This window comes from Prunus mume, linkage group LG1 (assembly GCF_029339155.1).
Source record: "Prunus mume cultivar Tortuosa linkage group LG1, ASM2933915v1, whole genome shotgun sequence".
Taxonomy (NCBI): Eukaryota; Viridiplantae; Streptophyta; class Magnoliopsida; order Rosales; family Rosaceae; genus Prunus; species Prunus mume.
Genome location: NC_142698.1, coordinates 6,620,534 through 6,637,839, shown reverse-complemented (window position 1 = coordinate 6,637,839; position 17,306 = coordinate 6,620,534). Strand labels below are relative to the sequence as shown.

The window sequence follows — 17,306 nt, the reverse complement described above, 5'->3', positions numbered from 1 at the left end:
TAGCCAATGAGGTCCACAGTGAGGGAGGGGCAGTTAGACTGAGGGGCAGAGGACGAGGAAGAGGAATAGCCAATGAAGCTCTAACTATTGCTCTAGTTGTTGCAAAAGAAGTTGCTACTTCTTCACACTAAAGTGTATGTTTTTTGGGGTATTTTTCTTCAAATATGTTGTCTCACAAATCTGCAATTTAGTTGCGAACTTATATTGGTCCTCTTTGTTTAGGTGGCAAGAGGTATAAGAGGTTGGCCAAGAAGTATGCTAAGAGGTATGGGAAGAGGGTTGGCTTGAGGAACAAGAAGAGCCAATGAGGCTCCAGCTATTGCAACTGAAGTTGCTACTTCTTCACAACAAAGTGTATGTTGTTTGGGGTTTATTTTTCAAATATGCTCACTTACTTGTTTGCAATATAGTTCAGAACTTATAGTGGTCCTCTTTCTTTAGTTGGCAAGAGGTGTGGGAAGAGGTTTGCCAAGAACTATGGTCGGAGGTTTGGCAAGAGGAAGGGCAACAAGTTTGGCAAGAGGAAAGGCAAATACACCATTGTCACAATCAGCTGCACGTAGACAAGAGAGCTCAAATCCATCTTCAACTTCTGTCACTGCCCAACCTGGTTCCATATTCAAACTTCCAGCTATTAGAGGGGGCACATTCAAAAGGGCTGCTATTAGAGAAGGAACATTCAAAAGGGTTGCTATTGGAGGAGGAACGTTCAAAAGGCCTACAGAAGTTTTATCACAACCATAATCATTCACAAGGCAGGGGGAATCATATATATTTTGTGTAATTTGGGATGTGGATTTGGTTCAGCTTATGCATTTTGGTTATGTAAAGGCCTTGCATTTTGGCTTACAGTACAAACAATAGGATCATAGCTTTTGGGATGTTATTTTGTGGATTCACATCTTTTGGATTAGAGTTACACCTGCCTTTTGGTTTAGGTTCTGTAATTTGGGATGTAATTTTATGGAATCACAGCTTGTGGATTAGAGTTAACTCTACATATTGGTAATGGAATTGGTTTATGCTGTGTAGTTTGGTTATGGAATTGGTTTCTGCTGTGCAGTTTGGTTATGGAATTGGTTTTGGCTATGGGATTGGTTTTTGGTTATGCAATTGGTTTTTTGTTATGGAATTGGTTTTGGTTATGGAATTGGTTTTCGTTTATGGAATTGGTGTGGTTTTGGTTATGCAATTGGTTTTTTGTTATGGAATTGGTTTTGGTTATGGAATTGGTTTTCCTTTATGGAATTGGTGTGGTTTTTGATTATGGAATTGGTTTTCCTTTATGGAATTGGTGTGGTTTTTGGTTATGGAATTGGTTTTCATTTGTGGAATTGGTGTGGTTTTTGGTTATGGAATTGGTTTACCTAAAATACTCCACAAACTATTTCATAGCTAACAAACACCACATTACATTCATAGCTAACATACACCACATTACATTCCTAGCTAACATACACCACATTACATTCATACCTATAATGCCATTACAAACCTAAAAGGCCATTACAGACCTAACATTCATAGCTAAAACTTTCTACTCCCATTACAAACCTAAAAGGCCATTACAAACCTAACATTCATAGCTAAATCTTTCTACTCATCACTAAAATTACAAACAAACACCATGAAAGGATCAAAGCAAACCCCAATTTCAATTGTCTCTGTCTACTCCATTCCAATTCCTTTTTTCCTTCAATAACAACACCCACTTTCTCTTCCAATTTTTTCTTCTCTGCTTCCACTAATCTCAGTTGCTCATCTCTTGCTCTAATTTCTTCCTGCATACCTCTGAGTCTTCTAAGCAATCCATGAAGCACTTCCTTTCCTCTTGGACATGTTTCATTATCCAGCCATTCAAAGAAATGATGTCTTGTTTGGCTATTCTGCACATCATTTGTTACACACAATCAATCAAAGCCCAGCAAACTATTCAATTCTTCACTTCAACATAACAAAACCCTTACTCTATCTTACCTAATTTTGGTCGCATGCCTCAAACCTTCTTCCAGGGTTTAGATCTGTCCATGAAGTGCGTCGTTTAATCTTCATCCCACAAAAGCAATACCGATTGGATCGAGTTGAACCTGTTGAACTTTCAAACATCGCAGCCTTCATTGAAGAAGAAGGTGGATCCCTCGAATGGCGCCTTTTTCACTTCAAGAGCTAGCTATTCTACACAGTTTGGACGGTTTTACCCTTAAATTTGACGGCAACATTGACAGAACCTAACGGTTGGATCAAATGGACGATTAAAATATAGTTTATGTACCATTTGGACTAATAATTTAATTTATGGACCAAAATGTAAATCGGGTACAAATTTGAGGACCATTTAAGTAATTTACCCTATGGAAAATGGTAGGCATACCATATTTATATACCATATTTTGTACCACCTCTATAATAGAGGCTTTAGGTTGAATGATTCGTGAACTTTTACCCAGTTTGCATTTTGGTCCTTCCATTTCCAAAATCATTCATGTGGTCATTTAACTTCAGTTTCGTTAGGACAAATGGTCCCATCGATCTGTAAATTTTTTCGTTAAATTTAGGGGTAAATTGGTCTTATCAGGTTGGTTTTATTTTCCCCCATTATGAAATTAGCCTTCCCACTGAAACAACAACCCTAAAGAACTCTAAATTGCAATCCCCTTCCTCTTTATAAGTTGGTGTTTCTCATATTGGTTGAGTAAATGTTGAAATCGTCAATTTTGGAAGCTTGGAAAGCAGATTAGTTCACAGCCACCAAAAAATTTACCAATGAGAGGAAGAGGACTACAAGATGAAAGGTGTTTTGTAACTGTTTTGGGTTCATCCATGATTGAACTATGTTGTGACTACTTTGGATTCTTAGGAAAAAGATTAAGTGTCTTTTGTACTTGGTTTGAGTAACAAGTTATCATTTTGAAATATTTGCTATTTTGGGATGCCTTCTGTGATTGAAACATGTCTGTCATATTTTTGGGATGTATTAAACATGTTAGATGATTTCACTTTTGTAGAAAAGGCTCTATCTGTGAACATTTGAAATTGTAGTGAATGCAAGTTTGATTCATCTGCATATCATTGAAGGTTGCTCTACTATTTCATGTGTGCATTTCATCTCCTTCATGTTTGAGACGTATCACTTTCCATTATTCCAACTAATCTGCTCACCAAGTTTCCAAAATCGGCGATTTTAACATTTACTCAACTAATACAATAAGCACCAGCTTATAAAGAGGAAGGGGATTGCAATTTAGGGTTCTTTTAGGGCTATTGTTTCAGAGGGAAGACGAGTTTCACAATGGAGGGAAATAAAACCAACCTAAAAGACCCCTTTTCCCTAAAATTTAACGAAAAAATTGTTAGAATTGACGGTGGGACCATTTATCCAATGAAACTGAAGTTAAAGGACCACGGGAATGATTTTGGAAATTGAGGGACCAAAATGCGAACCGGGTCAAAGTTCACAGACCTTTCAACCAAAAAACTCAATGTGGTAAACCTAGCATTACCCTTAGTTTATATATACTGAAGAGAATGGCACATTTGATGACGATTTCTTCATCAACAAGTGAGGGAAATTAAAATTGGGAATAAAAATACTTAATGACATGCAAAGGACCCGTTAGTGTAGTGGTTTGGAGTAATTGCTCTCCTAGGCAAACTCCTAGATCCAAGTCCTAGCATACGTATTATGTGTGTGAGTTTAGTATATAAAAAAAAATAAAGATACTTAATGATATTATACTATATCATACCTAAGATGCTTTCAAAACATAAAGTGCACAAGTACAATTGTAATTAATTAATTGCATAAAAAATACAATAAATTATTTTGAGCACACAATCAAACAACAATTCTCATAACGTAACATAGAGAATCATTAAGACCACTTGGAAGAAAAAGAAAAAGAAAAAAAGAAACATGGCAGTCTTGGAAGTAGATGAGGATGGAGTATCGGTGCTAGAGGATGTAGCTGCAATACCCATTGCCTTGAGAGCCTGCTCGCTCACGGGCGTGCCTCTTTTGCAATAATTGGCAAAGTTTTCACAGTTGTTATCAAGCAAGTCGTAGTCACCAAACCCCTTCCCATGAACCTTATCTTTGTTGAAAATCTCGATGGCACGACGTACAGTTCCCTCATTTGAATAGCAACACTCAGTACTGCAAGTTCCTTTATGTTTGAATATGAAGTGGAGTTGAGATACCTCGTATTCAAAGCAAAGCAGGTGGTGGCCTTTAGGAAGCAATCGATGCAAGTTCTCATCACTCCCCATTTCGTGTTTGGGTCATGCCCGTACTTTGCACATGGAGGCACTCTCGATGAGCTACTACTTATTGGATTATTTGTTGAAGTGAAATGAATCACCAAACCTTCCCGAACATATATGCCTGTGTGCATGCATGGCACCATCCACATACTATATTATATAATCTTATAAAATTGATGGTTTGGATTAGTGAAATGCAATGTGAAGTAGGCTCTACAAAGATGTCCCTCAAATAATTTATTTGAGGGATCTCTCAATGAAAGCTTTGTGTGTGTATATATATATATATTGAGGGACACCCTTTAGGGTACCCTACAATTTTTTTTTCTTCTAATGATCCAAACTATCAATTTTTTAGGTCTTCATTCATAGATCATCCTTACAAAAAATTAGATAAATCGGAAATTGTTTAGACATCTAATTGTGTTTTACAAAATCAATGAATACAGTGCTTCAAGAAAGTACTAAAATTTCAATAATTTAATTGAGTGGTCAAATGATATCAAATTCAAATGATTATTTTTTTGTTGCAGGGATAATCTTTGAATGAATATCTACAAAATAGATGGTTTGGATTAATGAAATGCAATGCATGGTGTGATCTACAAGAGTATCACTCAAATAAATTTATTTGATTAATCCTTCAACCGAAGCTTACTCTATACATATACTCACCATGGTGGGAGAATGTATGCCCGCTTCTATAAGCATAGATGTGATCTCTTGGGCAGAGCTCCTCCCTAAAAATCATGTTTGAAAATATTCCCATCCCGCCTTTTGAGACTAATCTAACACCCAACCTAAGTGTGGTTGCATGGACTTATATAGCCTATAGTTGTCGAATTGTGTGGTTCGTATTTAGAACAACTTTAGACTTGAAGAAAAGTCTTAATAACCTACGATTGGAAACCGCGTTACACACCAAATGTACAATTTGTTATGACGGCTAAAGACCAAGACGTAAACTGTTTGAGTTGCCCCACTATGTATGTACACCACAACTTCCTCCAAATAGCGTGTTAAAAATGCTATAATAGGTTACGATAGCATTATACAAAATACCACAAACTATAAAATTAAGTTTCTATTGACTTTGGCGTCAACACCACAACTATAACATTATAGTGGGGTGTATTCAATTAAGATTGTATACGATTTTGAAGATTTTTTTTAAGTGACAGATTTCCTGGAATTGTATAACTCCTATAGGTTTTACCTGGATTTTTAATAAACTTGTATAGGCTTTTATTATAGAATTCCATACTTTTGTATGAACTTTTGTTGTAGATTCAGATATATTTGCATAGACTTCCTAATACTGGCTGTTCATTTTGAGTATAAACACTTATAATTATGAATCCTTGTACATTTTCAAAGAGTTGTGCTTCTAAGAATCATAAATAACAAAGGATGATTTGAAGAACTAAAAAAAGACCTTTCACTTTTTTGTGGTTTGAAATGAAAAGAGATGCAAGAAGGTTGGTCTGTTTTACTTTGGCCTATGTTAGACTTGGATATATGCATCTGATCCTGCCCACGCATGACAGAACATAGTACGTAGTTACTATAATGTGTGGTTGCGGTGCACGGTTCCATTTATATATCTCTAAGGAATGACTGGCAATGAATGGCCGACTGAGGCCTATATATACAACACTATTGCTCCAAGCCTTTGTATGAGACAGTCAGACAGGAAGAAATGGAGGCGATGCAAATACTTCACATGAACAAAGGGGTTGGCGAGACTAGTTATGCTCAAAACTCCAAAGTTCAGGTCCAAATTAATATTATTCATCATGCTTTTCTTCATTTAATAACTATGTTCTAATTCAACATGTTAATTAATTTCATGTATACATATATATGTGTATATTATCTTTTTATTATTAATTTATTATTATTTTGTAGAGCTAAATAATTTCCATTGCAAAGTAAATCATTCATGACGTCATACAAGAAATCTTACGCTCAAATAACATAGAGAGCATGGGCATAGCAGATTTGGGCTGCTCATCTGGACCCAACACCTTGGCCTCTAGCTGTCAGCAAGAATAACAAAGATCGAGTCACTACTACGTTTCACCATTTGCGCGACGAAAGATTGCGCGACGAAGAATAAGTCGTCGCGCAAAACATACTGGCGCGACGAAAGAACATATTCGTCGCGCAATCCACTGAAAATTTGCCCGACCAAATTTTTCGTCGACGAATGTCTTTGCGCGACCAAACAAATGGTCACCGTGCAAATAGAGTTAAAAAGCGGGGAATTTTTTGGCGAAAAATTTGCGACGAGAAATATCGTCGCTTAAGACAACCTTGCGCGACGAGAATATATCGTCGCTTAAGACAACCTTGCGCGACGGTACATTAGTTAAATCGTCGCAAAACGAACAGAACCAGTGGGTCCCTTTATTTGGCGGTAAAAACTTGTGCGATTAAATTCTTCGTCGCAAAAAGACAGCTTAGCGATGGGAAGATTTTTCGTCGCGTAAGAGAACGAGGATATTTTATTTTGGCGCCAAAATTACCTAGTTGGGATATTTTTTTGCGCGACGTACATACTATTCGTCGCGTAAAGTTCCAAGTTTGCACGAATACCTTGTTTTGCGTGGCGAAATTTTGTTTTTGCGCGAACGAAAAATACCAGCGTCGTGCAAAAGTTAGATGTCGGCGGTGGCGCGAAAAAAAAGGGTTTACGCGACGGACGATTTGGTTTTTTACGGAAGTTTGCGCGACGAACTTATATATTCGTCGCGCAAAGTCCTTCTTCATATTGTAAAATTCTGCCATTGCAGAGGCAGAATGCAAAAACAAAGCATTCTGCCTCTGCCTCTCTCTCAACCTCTCTGCCACTGCTGGGACTTCAATACATTGATTGGGTAAATATTTTTCGTCATTAGTTTAAAAGTATTAATTTAAGTTCGTACTAAGGTTTTTTATTTTGTTTTCGTTAGGGATATTTGTAATTAGCAATTGGTGGAGAATGATTGAGAAGGTATTTTATTCGTTTTATATATTAATAATGTTAATTTGTTATGTTTAAAATTTTCTTGTGAAGTTATATTTATATTATGTTGTTAAATTGTGTGTAACGTAGCACAATCTGTTGTGATGTACGAAGTTAATTGAAATTAACTTCGTGCTTTTATTTTTATGTTTAGTAACACTTAGTTTCCGTTCGAGATTAGTTGGATTTCGTGCATGGATGCGTAATGCATGACTGCAGTCCAATTAATTCTTGAATTGTCCCATTATTTGGACAGTTTGGTAATGCATAGTGTTGTCACGTAATCTATGGCTACAGGATTAGGTTTCGATTGTGGATATTTCGATGTCATCTCGCACGTTCTTCGGGTGGTACGTAGGTATTTATACCTATGGCCACCTCAAGAACTATGAGCGAGATCTTGTCAAGAAATTCATCCACGTCGAAATCTAATCTCATAGTCGTGAGGTTACGTGGCAGAGTATGCATTCCCGAATGGGATAAGACCCTTACCGGAGGCATAAGGTGACATTATAACTTCGTATGAAGTTGTTGTGATTGTTGTGTTGTGATTCTAGTTTCAGGGAATTATGGATGTAAGGTGGATATGTGAACCCGAACAGATGCGTGAGCATTTAATACTTGGATGGAATCGAGGATTTTATTGAGTTTGCACGTAGACACAACCCGGGTGCAACTAGAATCCGTTGTCCTTGTAGGAGATGCAACAACACGTTATGGGAGACAATTGAAAATGTTGGATTTCATTTAGTAAGGAATGGAATGATTGAGACATATAGCATTTGGAACCTTCACGGGGAACAATTAGAGCATGCTTCGTCTTCAAATGCCACAAGAGTGGACAATGTTCAACCTATTGTGGATGCTAATGATCAAGTCATGGATATTATATAGGATGTTTTTCCATTTGCATCGACCAACATGAATCAAGAAGAGCAAGATGATGTGCCTGCACCAATAGGCAGTGCAGAGTTTGAACAATATGAAAAATTGTTAAAAATGCCAACCAAGAGTTATACCCGGGGTGCGAGAGCTTTTCCGTTCTCACGGCCATTGTGGAGCTAATGCACGGAAAAATAAAGTATCGTATGTCAAACCTGTGTTTCGATTACTTTTTGGGGGTTTTCAAGAGAATGCTTCCGACGGACAATTGTTTGCCGAAAGACCATAAACAAAGCGCAGAAGGTGTTGAATGGTCTTGGATTGGGTTATGAAAAAATCCATGCTCGCAAAAACAATTGCATGTTATTCTACAAAGAGCATGAATCGTTGGATACATGTCCTATATGCAATGAGTCGAGGTTCAAGATGACATCTCAGAATAGGACGACTAAGATCCCACAAAAAGTCATGCGTTATTTGCCCCTAAAACCTAGGTTGCAGCGATTGTATATGTCGACGCATACTGCCACAGACTTGAGATGGCATAAGGAAAAACGGGTAGACAATGATGTGATGCGGCATCTTGCAGATGGGGAGGCATGGAAAGAGTTCGATCGAACGTTCCCGAGTTTGCTGCTGATCCCGAAATGTTAGATTGGGACTTGCCAGCACGGATTCAATCCGTATGGGGTTCTAAACCAACACCACAAAGACTTGGCTGTTTCGTATTCCCATATAATTTACCGCTTGGAAATGCATGAAAAAGAATACATGATGATGACTGTTTTGATAATCGAGGATCTGAGGTCAATCGATGTTTACTTAAGGCACGTGGTTGATGGTGAAGGATTTATGGACAAGCGGTGTTCGTGACGCATTTATAAATCAATGGAAGATGTTCACTTTGCGGGCAGATTATGTGGATCTGTGAATGATTTCAAGATATGCAATGGTTTCGGGTGGAGCACAAAAGGTTATATGACATGTCACTGTATGCAAGGAAGATGTAACTTCTGGTTGGTATGCTGGAAAAGTTTGTTACCTTGGTCATCGGAGATGGTTGCCATGGGACCATGAGTGGAGGGAAAAAGATAAAGAGTTCGACGGGAACACAGAGCGTCGCCTTAGACCCAGAGAATGGTCCGGTGATGAGATATTGGACCAGCTTAACCGGTTGGATTTTGCTCCCTTCGGGAAAATAGTTAGTCGTATTAGACCTTCTACACATATGAACTGGACGCACAAGCCTATGTTTTTTGAGCTCCCATATTGGTCGAAACTAAAATTGAGGCACAATCTAGATGTGATGCATGTTGAGAAAAATGTATTCGACACATTGGTGGGCACGATTCTAGATATCGAGGGGAAGACAAAGGACACGATCAAAGCTCGTCTTGATTTGGAAAGAATGGGCATACGAAGGGGTTTATGGATGAATAGGGACAATGATAAAGCTAGAAGGGATCTTGCATTCTTTTCTATGAAACGGAATGACAAAAAAGAGTTTCTAAAGTTTGTATCGTCAGTCAAGTTTCGATGGGTATGCTTCTAATATCGCACGTTGTGTGAATGTTGACAGGGGTAAATTTACTGGACTTAAGAGCCATGACTGCCATGTGTTTATGCAACGCCTACTTCCTGTTGGTACTCGACACCTATTGCCGGAAGATGTAGTGAAGTCAATCATTTTGTTGTCCAGATTTTTTTCCCAACTGCGGCAAAAACTTTGCCAAAAACGGACATGTTTCAGTTGCGCCATGACATTGTCCAAGTCCTATGCAAGTTTGAGATGATATTTCCTCCAGCTTTCTTCACAAGTATGATGCACGTGATGGTTCACTTGCCAGAAGAGGCATTGCTTCTGTCCATCAACTATCGCTGGATGTATCCAATAGAAATGTATATAATCCTTATCGTTTGTGTATGCATCATTATCACATGCTTGCTAATTTGTATCATATCGTTTTATTTTGGCAGGCTTCTCGGAAGAGCTGAAAAAAAGTATGCAATAGGCGAAGCCCGAAGGATCAATCGTAGAGGCTTGGGTTCAATATGAGTCGCTTATTTTCTGCGGAATGTATTTAAAAGATGTGGAGATGGTTTTCAATCGTCCTCAGCGCAATCATGACGGAGGTATGAGAAATGAAAAACTTTCTGTTTTTGCCCAAAGCGCACGACCCTTTGGAGATCCTGGACGCGGAGAGTCGTTTTCTAGAAATGACATGGAGGTAGCGCATTGGTTCATGCTGAACAATTGTGATCAGATCATGGGATTCTTATATGAGCATGAAGAGATGATGAAGCGAGAACATCCATCACATTTGGTTGCCCAGAAACACCGTGAATTGTTTCCACAATGGTTTTTGGATTCTGTAAGTTATCAGTGTTTGTTATTTGAGAAATATAAATTGTAGTTTTTAATTTTGTCAGACTAACATATGAATGGTCTTGTATAATATTAGGTGAATAAATTGAAATCATCGAATTCCCCAACTTACAGTGATGAGTTATATAACTTGGCGTTCGGCCCGATTCGCGCTGAATTGTTCTCGGGTTGTAATGTCAACGGCATCAAATTTTTGGGTGAAACATGAGATGACAAGTTGTGTACGCAAAACAGCGGCGTCCATGTCCCAGGTGGAGGCGAAAGTACGGACATTGATTTCTATGGCAAACTCACAACTGTCGTGCAATTGCTTTACAAAGATCGATACCAAGTGATCATGTTTAAGTGTCGATGGTTTGACACCAACCCAAATAGGCCGGGAAGTGTTAAAATCGATCATGGCTTACTATCTGTGAACATGGACAGAACTTGGTATGATGACGACCCTTATATTTTGGCAAACATGGCAACACAAATTGTGTATCTAGATGACCCTAAAGCCGGAAGCGGTTGGAACGTTGTTCAAAAGATGGATCATAGGAACGTATATGCTATACCAGAACTAGACCCAACTGACAACGACGTCAACAATGTGGCTGACCAACGTTTAGAATCTTCAATGGAAAATGATGCGGAAACACTTCGAGATACTAATGTTATACAAGAGCCATTTCAAATACAAGGAGTGTCTTCAATCGAAATACCGATTCAGTCAATTACAATTGACCTCGTTGATCTTCCACGATACGATGTTGCAGTTGGCCCGAGCAACGACGATGATGTAGTTATAGAGGAGGCGGAGGAGGAGGAGGAGGAAGAGGATTGGGAGACCGAAAGTGATGATAGCGACGATAACGAAAGTTATTATAGTTCAGATGATGAATGATAAATTTTTTTTTTGTAATTTTATTATGTTAGTGGACATATTTTGTGTAATGCAAATGTTTTCATATATGTACTTCTTATATCCAAACATTATATATGTGCAGAAATGAAACATTATTAAAATAAATGTAGTTACAAACCATTGGTAAATAAATATATCCAAGTAATTTTAATAATAAAGTTTAAATTTATTTTGACAAAAAACTTTTAAAAAATGAAAACCATATAACCGAAAAAATGAATACAAAGAAAATAAGATTATCAACAATCCTTCAATTCTCAAATCAAAAGAAAATAGAATAAATCATACTTTCATACAATTAATTATATGTAATGATGAATAATTCAGCTTAATAATATGTGAATGAAAATAACCTTGCGCGACGAAGGCATAATTGTCGCGCACATTTTGCGCGACGGCAAAACGTACACGTCGCACATACTCTATTATTTGCGTGACAAATAATTCCGTCGTGCAAGTAACTTTGCGCGACGGCAAAACGTACACGTCCGCACATACTCTATTATTTGCGCGACAAATAATTCCGTCGTAAGTAACTTTTGCGCGACGGAAATGTACACGTCGCATTTACTCTATTATTAGCGCGACAAATAATTCAAATCGCACAAGTATCTTTTTGCGCGACGAAGAAAATGACATCACAAAACATATACATATATATATTTGATATATACACACGTATATATTTGAAATTGACGATCAAGTAGTTCATGTATTCACATAGGGTTAAACAGGTAGCTGTAAAAATATCAAAATCGAGTCAAAATAACCGTTAAATCATGACTTTCGTTTATAACCGTCGAAACGCTTTTGTCCGTTACTTGATCTCTGAATGTTTTTTTCTCATTTTCGACGTATACGATCTCGAAGTATAAACAAACATATTTGATGGCTGGATTATCTGAAACTAGTTTCCTAGAATGCGTATTACATCAAAACACAATATTCATCAAAATGAAGAATTTATTTATACATTCATTCAGTATAACATAAGATTATGTGATGTCATGTACTGTAAATATCTGAAATTGAAGATCGAATTACATCTCTGTATTCATATAGGGTCAAGAACTACAGCTGTAAAAAAAATTCAAGATCGGAGTTAAAATCACCATTGAATCGGGACAATTTGTTTCGAACCGTCGAAAAGTTTTGTCCCGTTACTCAATCTCTGAATGTTCATTCATTATGATTTTTGACGTATACGATCTAGAACTATAAAAAAAGAAGATTGCCGGTTGGATCATTGAAACTAGTTCAGGAGTTCGGGTTTAGGGCTTAGGGTATAGGTTTTAGGGTACAGGGGTATGTGTTTGCGCGACGAAATCACCTTGAATTCGTCGCAAAAGATTAGCGACGAATGGACATTGAATTCGTCGCCCAAAATGATGAAAAAATTGCAGCCCTTCTCCGGTCCAACACTTAGCGAATTTTTTTTTGGCAAAAGCTAGATTGCGCGATTTAACTCAAGTACCTTCGTCGCACAAAACGATGAAAAAATTGCAGCCCTTCTCCGCTCCAACACTTAGCGAAATTTTTTGGCAAAAGCTAGATTGCGCGGTGAACTCAAGTACCTTCGTCGCACAAAACAATGAAAAAAAATTGTAGCCCTTCTCCGCTCCAACACTTAGCGAAATTTTTTTTGGCAAAAGCTAGATTGCGCGACGAACTCAAGTACCTTCGTCGCGCAAAACGATGAAAAAAATTTGCGGCCTGCTCCGCTCCAACACTTAGCGAAATTTTTTTGGCCAAAAATCTATATTGCGCTTATTTAGGTCTCTTCGTCGCGCAATATCATTTCATTTATCTTCCGCAAAAATCAAATCCCAAAATTTGGTCGACAAACTTGCGCGACGACACTAGTTTTTCGTCGCGCAAGGTGATATTTTCAGAACTTGGCGCGACGAAAGTATGTTTTTAGGTCGCGCAAATGTCATATTTTCAGAACCTTGCACGACATAAATTCAGTTTTGCATCGCGCAAAAGTTATTTTAATGAATTTTGCGCAACGGACTTGGTTATTCGTCGCGCAAAGTCGAATAAGTTTTCGAAAATCGCGATCTTCTCCTTCTTCCCTTTCTCAAGCGGAACCCTAAAACCTTCCTCTCTCTCGCCGTGACCTCAGCCCTATTCCGCCCCAATTCGGACCTGCCGCCAATCACCGTCGAACCCGGAGCTTCTCGCCGTCGCCGTCCATCCTGCCGTCGTGATTTCCTCCGTTTTGGCTGAATCTTCGCCGCCGTTGTTCTCTCTCCTCCGGGCACCAAATCCGGCAATTGAGCTATACTTTCTGGACTATTTTTGATGCTTTAGCTGATGGTTGGGTAGGATTTGATTGATTGTGTGCATAGGGTAGTGAATTTGAAACCCTAGGTTTCGGCCGGTTTTGAAATTGAAATTCCAGCCACTTCCGGCCGTTTTTCGGGGTAGGTCCGAGAACAAAAGTGCCTCCAATTGATGTTTTGAACCTAGGGTAGGAACCTTGGCCCTTAATTTTTAGGATTTCCCGGTGATTGTTATCACTTTGGGCACCTATGCGCGCCGGCGCGTGTGGTGGCGCGTGAAGTCTTGTGGCATAGGGCATTGGGTCCCGGTGCAAACATTTCATTGTCACGCAGCGTAGGTGTGCTCAGATTGGAATTTGGTTATCGTTTGAGTCTCGAACGGTTCGAACCTATTGTGCGATTTTCGGGTTTGATATGTTCGGACCGTTGGATCGAGCTGAAACTCACGTATGTGGTACCATGTATTTATAGGATCGTTTAGGATTTGACGGATCGTGGATCGGAGTCCCGGATACTCCAAAATCGCAAACCCTAGGTCAAACTATGATTTTAATTAGTTAGTTCAATTTTTTAATGACATTGTATGTGCTAAATTTGATTAATGAAATTGTGCAGATGTCAGACTTGATTAGACATCGTAGGACGGTGACGACTACACCGAGTTGGAGCCCCCGGCTTAACCGGTATCACCGCCACTTCTCCAAAGACTGATGGAGCAGGACCACATGCTAGCTAGTCCTGGGGATCCCAGCGGCTGCATCATCATCTTCTTGGTGGTGCAGCCTCTTAGCGCTAGGGCATGACACCGCCCGCTACCACCACCGACACCACATCGATCGATCAGACCGGTGCCTTGGGGCACCTCCGTGTAATACCTTTCCACTTTCATTTTTTTGTTTTTAACATTTTTTTAATTGGGAATTTTATGGTTCAATTTGTTATTTATGTAACATATTGTCATATCCCTTTGCAGCCAAGAGGAACACCGAGGTGTGTCGGTGAAGGCAATGAGGTCACCCGGTGACCAGCGATCCGGCATAGGATATGACGAGCGCCATCGGGCTGCACCGACGGCGGACTTGCATAGCTCCTTGGCCCACGACATTGGCCACGTCGTTCGGACCCATTGCCCGATGCAATGGAAGTCTTGGAAGGTCATGCTGACGAGATCAAGATGCAAGTTCGCGGCCAGTTGTCGGTATGTTTCCTATCTTTTAATTATTTTTCTTTCAAACTTTATATATTTCTATTACTTAATGTATGTAATGAATTTATTGCAGACGAACTACCACTTAGAGGACATCAACGAGGAGACCTTGGCGTACGTCAACAGACTCTTCGTTGAGAGGTACAAGCAATGGAAGAGCGACTTGCACCACCATTTTCAGCGTTTGATGATCCGCAAGTCGCTCTTGGAGGGTTGCCCGAGAGCTTGAGGGGCGGGAGGATAGTTAGGCGTGGCTCTGCGCTCATTTTCAGGCGCCCGATTATGTGATATTTTTTTTAATAATATTTGTTTAATTATTACATATTTCTTATTAATGTTTATTTTATTTTTTATATCTCATTATTATTTAATTTATTTAAATTTCAACTATTACGTTTTATTTTTTGTATAACAGAATAAAGCCCAAGTGAATAAGGGCAATAGGAAGAAGAAGACTCTTCTCCACCATTCCGGCTCCAGGCCCTTCTCATATAGGATGGATGCACGGCGTCGGGTAAGAATAATATAATTTATATTTAATTTTTAATATGTCATTATTATTAATTTATTTTGTTCATAATAATATTTTCCTTCTCTTGTTTAATTAAGGGGGGGTCGAAATTCCCAGAGATTGACGTCTTTGGTGACGTTTATGTTCGACCTGGGAATGAGTTGGCCGAGTCCCTTCATGTAAGTATTATTTATTTTTAATTCTTATGTTACGCTTTCAATTTATATGCATTTTTTTATTTATATTTTATGTAATGTTAAACAGACGACGATGGTGGAAAGGAGCCAGTTGGTTCTTCAATAGTCCGCTTCCCAACTTCCTCCCGAGACTCCGATCGAGTCTGTGGATCCTCCGCATGATGCTGGATTTCAGATTTTGACGCAGACGTTAGATCAGACTTTCGGGAGGAGGCCGGGAACGTATTGTAGGGGGATGGGAATGCCCGACGAGGGAACCTCGACCACGGTCATCGTCGCGAGCAAGCGATCAGTGATCGCTGTTTTTGACATCGCAGTTGCCGAGCTTGAGGGTCGGATGTCGGTGATTCTCGATCAGCCTCGCGCGTCCGCATTCCAATCCCGAATTTGGTGCGTCGACCTCAGAGCCCGTCCCACCCCGAGCATCCTCAAAGACACCACGGCCCCTGCAGACGCCCATACCTCCGAGCCGCATGTGGCAGATGACCAAGTAGATTTTGGAACATTATTTGATTAGTTCTTTATTTTTATAATTACTTTTACAATATTTCTCTTGTATACATTTCTTTTATTTTATATAATAAATGTTTTCTTTGCGATTAATCTTTTTATTGTAATTTCATTTTAATTATAAAAAAACCAAATTTATTTTTTTACAAAATTAAAAATCAAATAATAATAATTTTAAAATAATATATATTGCTTTTGTGCGACGAAACGTAATTCGTCGTGCAAAATCATTTAAATAAACCCGTTGACAAATATATTTTAATCATGCGCGACGAAGAATTTCGTTTAAAATGTATATCTTGCGCGACGAATATTTTGTCATGCAAGGACTACGCGCACGAATATTATTTCGTCGCGCAAAGTTCATGTATCTCGCGACGGACGGACGAGTCATCGCGCGATGTTTGCGACAACCAGTTTTTCGTCGCGCAAATATTTGTGCGACGGACATTAGGGTCGTCACGAAATGTTTTTTTAACGAAGTTGTTATCGTTGCGCAAAACTACGCATAGCGAATGATATTTGTTCTTCGCGCAAATCCTTTCTTCCACGAACTTTGCGCGACGGGTACTATCTTGCGACAAACTTTTGTCGCGCGTAAGTATGTGCGACTAAAATCATTTTTGCGCGACGAAGACCTCGCGCAAAGCCTAAAATGTAGTAGTGAGTGTTCCTTAATGACCTCTTTAGCAATGACTTCGATGATGGGCTTTACTTCATAGTAGACTCAGCGTGTGGAAGAAGATAAATAGCTCTCTAGACGACATCGTGACTCGGCGTGAGGAAGAAGAGAAAGACTCGGCGTGATGTCGTAGAGAGAGTGGGTGAGATCTGATTTTGACAACACTTAAAAAAAAAAGGATAAAATTGTATTTTACCTTTATAGTTTAGACAGGCCCAACGAACTTAGGCCACGTTTTGGCCAAATCCAAAACAAAATTTGATCTTTATGTATCAAAACTCGAACAGAAATACTATAGGTATCAAATCTTTACGATTAAAGATTCTTATTGCTAATACCTAATTTTTCTTTATTTGGAAGTCTTGGGCTTTGAGCCCAATTCAAAGGTAGTGAAACTGAAGCCCACATATAATATTTACAACTTAGCTAGCCCAATCACTTCGTGATAAGTAAACAAAACACGAAACACGAA

The 17,306-nt window shown here is 38.9% G+C and overlaps 1 pseudogene; it reads right to left on the bottom strand.

Moving 5' to 3' along the window:
• Positions 1–437: 437 nt before the first annotated feature.
• LOC148920864 (uncharacterized) lies at positions 438–5,029 on the bottom strand (annotated as a pseudogene).
• Positions 5,030–17,306: the final 12,277 nt, after the last annotated feature.